This window comes from Miscanthus floridulus, chromosome 18 (genome assembly GCF_019320115.1).
Source record: "Miscanthus floridulus cultivar M001 chromosome 18, ASM1932011v1, whole genome shotgun sequence".
Classification (NCBI taxonomy): Eukaryota; Viridiplantae; Streptophyta; class Magnoliopsida; order Poales; family Poaceae; genus Miscanthus; species Miscanthus floridulus.
Window position 1 is genome coordinate 126,008,259 of NC_089597.1, and position 7,405 is coordinate 126,015,663.

Here is a 7,405-nt window from a genome sequence, read left to right on the forward strand (position 1 = left end):
ACAGAAGCACATTCCATTCCCTGTGTTTTCCTTACGTAACTCTGTTCTTGTTCCCAACCAAACACACCCCGCCTTTTCCTACAATTACGAACAGCTGAGCCTCGCGGGCCACGCCCCGGGCTCACAAGGCCGCAGCCTACGGAACAAACGGGCAGGTATGAGAAAGAAAGGATAAAAAACAAAAGTTTTGCTAAGATAAACACAGGGAACGAATATCGCGGTTCTGTCACAAGGACAGCACGGATGTATTTGTTAATACAGAAATCTATTCACATGGGGATTCACCCACAAACCTAAACTATTGCATTCTCTGCTGTTACAAATACTACTACGGGTCGCTCAACGACATCGCCTAGAGGCCAAAGAAGAAACCGGATGCAACCACCAGGGACCTGCTCGGCTCCGCTCCTTCCACTTCGGCGAATGCAATAAATACCTTCAGGACGTTGCACCTATAGATGCTCAGCAGAAGAACATGGAGCCCCTGGCTGGAGGCACCACCACATGAAATCTCCACCAAGAGACCAACCTGACCCCCTGAGTCGATCGAATCGCTCAGTATCCACACCTGAGATACAGGTAGGAAGCGAAGGGGCGCCCCATGCGGGCCATGCCGACTCCGTCTCGAATGACGAGCATGGGTCCTCGGTCGAACATTTCGACTGAAGCTCTCTGAACCGTATCTCTTAGGTCATCAAGGTGAGCATGTTTTCATTAAATATGAAACTAGTTCACACGAGGGCTAACCCACGATTGACGAGCGTAGGTCTCGGTCGAACGTTTCTGACCGAAGCTCTTCGAACCTCGTCACTCCAGTCATCAAGGTAAAACACTATCAAAGCCCCTCTATTTCAATTTAAATCATTCATACATCCATACGCACATTTCATTCCATATGCCTGAAATCCCTCTGGACGGTTAGGGCATGAACCGCCCGAGGGCTCGGGAACTAAGCATCGCACGTGCAGCGAAATGCATCAGAATCATGATGCTCCATGTTGCCTCATTCAATATGAGTAACCAATAGAGCCAGGGGAGAAAACCATAGATGAGCACCATGTGGCCCTAGCCCAGGTCTGACAGACCGGGTCATCTCAACCTTCTCGTTCGATCCTGAACCTCTCGCCAAGCCCACTAGAATCTCCACCGAGGGGAGGCCGAAAGGCCACCTAGGTTGGTCTCCGAAATGACCTAGGCATCTGTCGGGTTGTAGGTAAAGGAGTAGTGGAATGTCACAAGAGGGCTATGCCGACCCCGTCACGAACGACTGGACCCGAATTCCACTCGATCACACCCGTTAGCGAACTCACCGAGCTAGTCGTTCGAGCCCGAGCGATCAGGACAGGTGACGAAACTCATCCCCCCTAGGTTTGTGAGGAACCAGATAGGGTAACGCACATAAACTCACATCGACCCCTGCGAAGGCCCAATAGGGCTCGGGGGCTCAAGAAAAATGCCAAGGACGGCGACCTTGAACTCGCCAGATCCATGACTACAACTCGCTCGGTCCCCGGCGCGCACCAAAGCCAGGACCCATGAGTGATGCCTCGTCTGATCTTTAACTAAACTAACAACGTCTTCGTAACGACTTCAGATGGCTTCACTGCGCTCCAAAGAAACCCTGGGACCACGACCCCGAACTCACGTCGACAGGATCAGCGACATCCGGCTACGGCTCCTAGGATCGCGACTCCTAAACTCGCATAACAACTTCACCAACTAAAACTAACTCTCTTGATCCACGGCGCGCACCGACGCCTAGGTCTAATCGCAATTCCACCTCGATCCTATCCACGGCGTGCACCGACACCATGGTCCATTCACGACTTCGACTCACCCGATCCCACGGCGCGCAACGACACCGTGGTTAAACAAAATTTTGTCTCAAAACTAAAAAACATGCATACACGCCTGCTGAGACGACACCCCCAGCCGGTTCGGTTCGAACCGCCTAGGGCTCGGGGGCTACACCCGCGGGTGCGCTCGCGCGCACCCGCCGACAAAACAGAAAAAACATCCCCCATTGACAAACTTAGAAACACCCCCAGCCGGTATGGCATGAACCGCCCAGGGCTCGGGGGCTACACCCGCGGGTGCGCTCGCGCGCACCCGCCGACAAGACAAAAATCCCCCAGACGATTCTACCCGAATCACCCAGGGGCTCGGGGGCTCCTATTGGGTTCATAAACCCAAGGTCCCTCGTGGATCGGCTTCCACACCAAGGCTTGGCCAGGAGGATGACTTCTTTTCTTCTGGACCGGCCCAAAAGTCTAATTCAACAGACCGAAGCACTCGCTTCAGGGCCCTAGCCACCTTCGGCCCATCTTACAGACCAAAGCACTCGCTTCAGGCCTTGGCCGCCTTCGGCCCATCTTTCCAACTGGAGCACTAGCTCAGGCTTCAGGCCAACTCCGAACGGCCTCTCCGATTAGAGCGCTAGCGTCAGGGCCCCGGCCGCCTTCACACGGCCTCCACTCGGAAAGCCTGACCCAAGGACCACCTCCGACTCCGACCCTGTGTCTCCGACCAGGGTTCATAGAAAACCCTGCCCATCGCTATTCTCCGACTGGTGCGCCAGAACCGACTGGGGCCATCCGACCGGGGACGCCCGCTCGGGAAGAACCAGAAGGCATACGAAGGAAGGCAAGACAGGGCTCGCAAGTCAAACCACGACACCAGGGACCATACCCTATGGAATAGTACTTTACAACTACCCTGCCATAAATAGTATTGTAGGCGCCAACGTTTACCTCTACAGTATTGTAGGCGCCGGTCAAAACACCCATACGGTAAGACCCCCCATGTGCCTCTGGGCATCAATAGTATTGTGGGCGCCGGAATTCACCGTACCAGGTGAACGTGGTAAAGCCATGCCTCCAGTCGTCGAGACAGTATTTTTGCAGGTACCGACATCCTCCAGTCTTGAAGAAAGCAACTCAACCTCCCACATGTACCTGACATTCTGCAGTGACATCAACAGTATCACGGGCGCCCACCATTGTCCCATCCCCGTCGGCATGGGCAACAAGGCTTAGAAACATCCGTACTCTCTCTCCCTCTCATTTGTAAAGCCATCCCCTTCTTCTATAAAAGGGGATGTGCTCCCTCCAAGCATAGGCAGTTCACCCAAGTTGACTTCTTTAAGTTCAAGTTTAGGGTTGGACACTTCGTTCATAGCATAGCTCCTGTCGATCTTGGCCCTTCTGACCGGACCGACCGGACACCCCATCCCTCTCTCGTTTGTAACCCCACTACAGACTTCGAGCACCTAGGCTCAGGAATAAAGTCACTGACCGACCCACATTGGACGTAGGGCACGTTGCCTGAACCAGTATAAATCCCGTGTCATTGAGTGCTAGGCCACCTCCGATCACAACGGGCAGCAAAACTACAAATATTTACTAGTTGGTCACTTTCTGTACCGACACTAGCATTTAAGTATACAAAGTATACCCTCGGTTTCAAATTATAAGACATTTTAACTTTTCTAAATACATTGTTTTGACCATATCTATACATAGTGCACTACCGGAAACAGTAGAATTATCGAGTGCCTGAGGGTTTACCGAGTGCATTACATCGGACACTCGGCAAACATCCTATTTACCGAGTGTTCTTAATTCAACACTCGGCAAATAGATAGCACTCGGCAAAATCCAACTTTACCGAGTGCCTAATAAAAAACACTCGGCAAACTACAACAAAATACTCAGCAAACACGGACACTCGGCAAAGTAGAGGCACGTGTGCTGGGCGTGCGGCGGCCATGTGACAGCCGTTGGGTGCGCCGCCCTACCGTTATAACTTTACCGAGTGTCCGTTAGAGACACTCAACAAAGACAAGGTTTGCCAAGTGTTTTTTTATTGACACTCGACAAAATAATATTGTTGCCGAGTGTTTTTTATTGGCACTCAATAAAAATAATAATTTTTTCCTCTCTTGCCCTCCAAACTTTTTCTACTCTCCACATACATGTAGTACTATATTTTAAAATTTGGTATATTTATCGATCTATTTGCTATATTTAATTAATTTATTGCATTTAGAGGAATTTTTTGGTTTAAGTCAAATTTGAACAACAAGTGATTCAAATAATGGAATAAATTGAGTGGAAAAATCATATTCATGTTATTCAGTCCATTTTTGGGCCATACTTGGGAAATGAAAATAAATTTCGAACATTTTGTTCAGGAAACATGACCACGAACGTGTGGCTGAATGGTTTTTAAATTCTAAAAAAAGCAAACAAAGTCTGAAAATCACGAGATTTGTCAAGATCTCATGATATCATACGTGGAGACTGTGGAAAAAAATTGAGAAGGTTTTACACAATTTGTCACATACAACCTTTACAAACAGAAGCATCTCCGAAGAAGAATCAAGGAGTTGAGAAGAATCTGGTAAGATTTGGAGTCAAAGTGACGGTCGAATTGGGGTTTGACTTCAAAACTTTTTGTATAGGCAATAGACAACATAAATTGATTCACATCAAATTTTTGTAATTTTTTGGATCCATTTGATAATTTTAATTTATTAACTGCAATTATAGAATTTTAATTGATATAAATTGAATTTGAGCTATAACTGCATGAAATAATGGATTAATATTCATAGAAAAATCAAATATGCATTGTTGAGTGAATTTGATAAGGTATTTTCAAATTATATCGTAACAAATTTAGTAAAACATGTTATGAAGAAGGATGATGGGTGGGCATGAAATATCAATTTATTTTGCCGAGTGTTAACTGTACGACAATCGACAAACAATATAGTTGCCGAGTGACATATAGTGGACACTCGGCAACATACTCAAGCCTGGCCCCACTTACCAGTACCGTACCGGTTGGAAATTTGAAAAAAACAATGCCGAGTGTTTTGAATCTGGCACTCGGCATACCTTTACTTTGCTGAGTGCCAAATCGCGGGCACTCGACAAAGCCCTTTGGTTTTACCTGATCTGGCCGCACACTTACTCATACACACTCACACACTCACCCACACACACACGCACACCGGACCGCCCTCCGCGTCGCCGGAGCGCCACCCACCACCCCGCGTCGCCGGACCGCCCTCCGCCGCCGGGCCGCCACCCCCCGCAACCAGGCCGCCACCCTCCGCTGCCAGACGACCGCCCCCCACTATCGGGCCCCCACCTTCCTGTGCTGCCACCACCGGCCCCTGCCTTCCCGGCGCACCTGGCGTGACTCCCGGCCCCCTCGGCGCGACTCCCAGGCCCCCGGCGCGATGCCCCTCTCGCTGCCACCGGGTTGCCCCCCTCGCCTGGCCGCCCCTTGCCGGGTAGCCACCTGCTCGATCTCCGCCCCTGCTTCCGTGACTGCCCCCACCTAGCCGCCTTGCCTCATCCCAAGAACTGGTGAGCCCTTCCTCTCTCCTCCTTGTCCTCCCTAGATCTCCCCAGATCGAGCTCCTGCAACTTGGATGTGTAATTTTTACTCATTGGATGTGCTTGTAGTAGTATATTGAGAATATCATGTTTTGTCTCATGGTTAAAGAACTGCCATGAAGTAGTATATTGAGAATTTTGGAAGCTATAGATTTAGACAAAAGAGATAGCATAAGGCATTCCATGAAATCCTAATTGTCTGCCCACCATAAATGGATCATAGATAAGAGATCACGTATTGAGAGGAAAGCTTAGGTTGTAATGGGGGCAATGATGATACAAAGTCATGCACCACTCTGAATGAGGGGATTATTTTCTCACTTTGGGCTAACAAACAAACTTTCTACCCATTTTCCGTCTGAGCCTTCTACTTACATGTGCTTTCTCCCTGTTTTTTGGTTGCGTTTTGTGGGGTTTCTTATGATTCCTGAGAACTGATGATGTGGATCGACCGATCCAACCATGATGCGGACTGAATTTCATTTGAGGTCAAATCTAATGGCTTCTAATGGTTCTCGAGTTACCTCCCTATGTCATTGCTTGTCCAGCATCTTTCTTTCTTCCCTCAAAATCCAGAGGGCGAAAATCAATGCGCTTGTCTTTTGTTTTTTAGCCGGCTTTGTTTTGGATCTGCTGCTGCTTTCAATTGGTTTTGATGAAAAGAGTAGTTTCAAAGAAACAGATGAAGCCAATTTGCAGAGCAAAGGGGATAGATAAGTGGCGATCTTTGCATTGAAGGTTGGCGACACCAAAACTGCAGTTCTCCGTGCCGCTTAGATTTTCCTCTGTTTTGTGACGGCCTCGAACAAGCTGCTACATCTCTTATCTATGATCCAAGCTGTATTTTTTTTTTGTTCTGGTCTTTTTTTTTTCCTTCGTAACGTGGAAGAAAAGACACAATCGATACTGCAAATAGGTCAACTAGTCCACACCACACAAAGTGCTTACCCAGTAGCATGGAATATGAGACGGAACATGGAAGAGAGGAGAGAAATGTGTGTTTGACTATAGATACTCAATAGAAATGTTAACTTTCTCTAAATTCAAATTTTAGTTCAGTAAAAACATTGAAGATACTCAATCGAAATGTTAACTTTGTCTGTTTCAAAGGCAAATACATACTTCTCAAGTGACAATAGCAACTATATTATGAACTTTAGTAAACCAAAATTACACAAATAATCTGCACAACATTTCTTTGCACAATAGCAATGCAAATCCGTGACTAAGGAAAATGAAACACAAGCAAAAGATGAAGTCTAAAATCATGCAAAACAACTGTATAGAAAAAAAAGGTTTCCAACAATAGATTAGCCAATTGTTCTTGGTTATCCATGCTTGGCTTCTTATGTTGATGCTCAATTTGATTACACTCTTTATCATATGAGTCCCACACAAAGTTGATAATAAAACTCTAGAGTTTTTCTAAACACTTCTTGCTTGAATCTTGCAACCACATATCAACTTGCAGGTTTTTGCCGCCGCTCCCTGCCCCGCCCTGCCGCCTGGTTCCGCCTTGCCCTCCCGCCGCCCCACAACTTGCCGTCATTTTGCAAGGTATAAGATGTGTATGTGGTTGTCGGCCATCATGCCATTTGTTGCCGAGTGTATGTGGTTGTCGGCCATCGTGCTGTTTTATTTGTTGCAGGTTTTAGAAACCTCCCCGTGCAAGGGAGGTGCTACCAAAATTTAGATTTGACACTATTATGTTCCTTTTATTGTAGGAAAGGCTATTACAACGTCCTTGACTCGTCACTTTGTAGGACAGCAAGGTGAGGCATAAAAGACCCTTCTTTCCGTATCATGTTCATATATCACGTAACCTAGCTAGGCGTCTCCCGTTCGAAAGAGATACGGTTGGAAATATGCAGATCTTTGCATATCTATAACCGTATCTGTTTTGAATTGTCCATGTTTTTTGGACAGCCCGAGGATGTGTAGATGCGGTTAGTTTCCATGCTCTACTCTGATCCGTGATAGAGTTTCAGTATCATCTC

General features: G+C 47.4%; 2 non-coding genes across 2 annotated transcripts; both read left to right on the plus strand.

The window, feature by feature from the left end:
- Positions 1-5,673: 5,673 nt before the first annotated feature.
- LOC136525001 (small nucleolar RNA Z221/R21b) lies at positions 5,674-5,774 on the plus strand. The gene has a single exon (XR_010776337.1). It is a non-coding gene; the product is annotated as a small nucleolar RNA Z221/R21b (small nucleolar RNA).
- A 332-nt stretch (positions 5,775-6,106) lies between these two features.
- Positions 6,107-6,228, plus strand: LOC136525002 (small nucleolar RNA snoR86). Its single transcript, XR_010776338.1, has one exon. It is a non-coding gene; the product is annotated as a small nucleolar RNA snoR86 (small nucleolar RNA).
- The last annotated feature ends 1,177 nt before the right edge of the window (positions 6,229-7,405 follow it).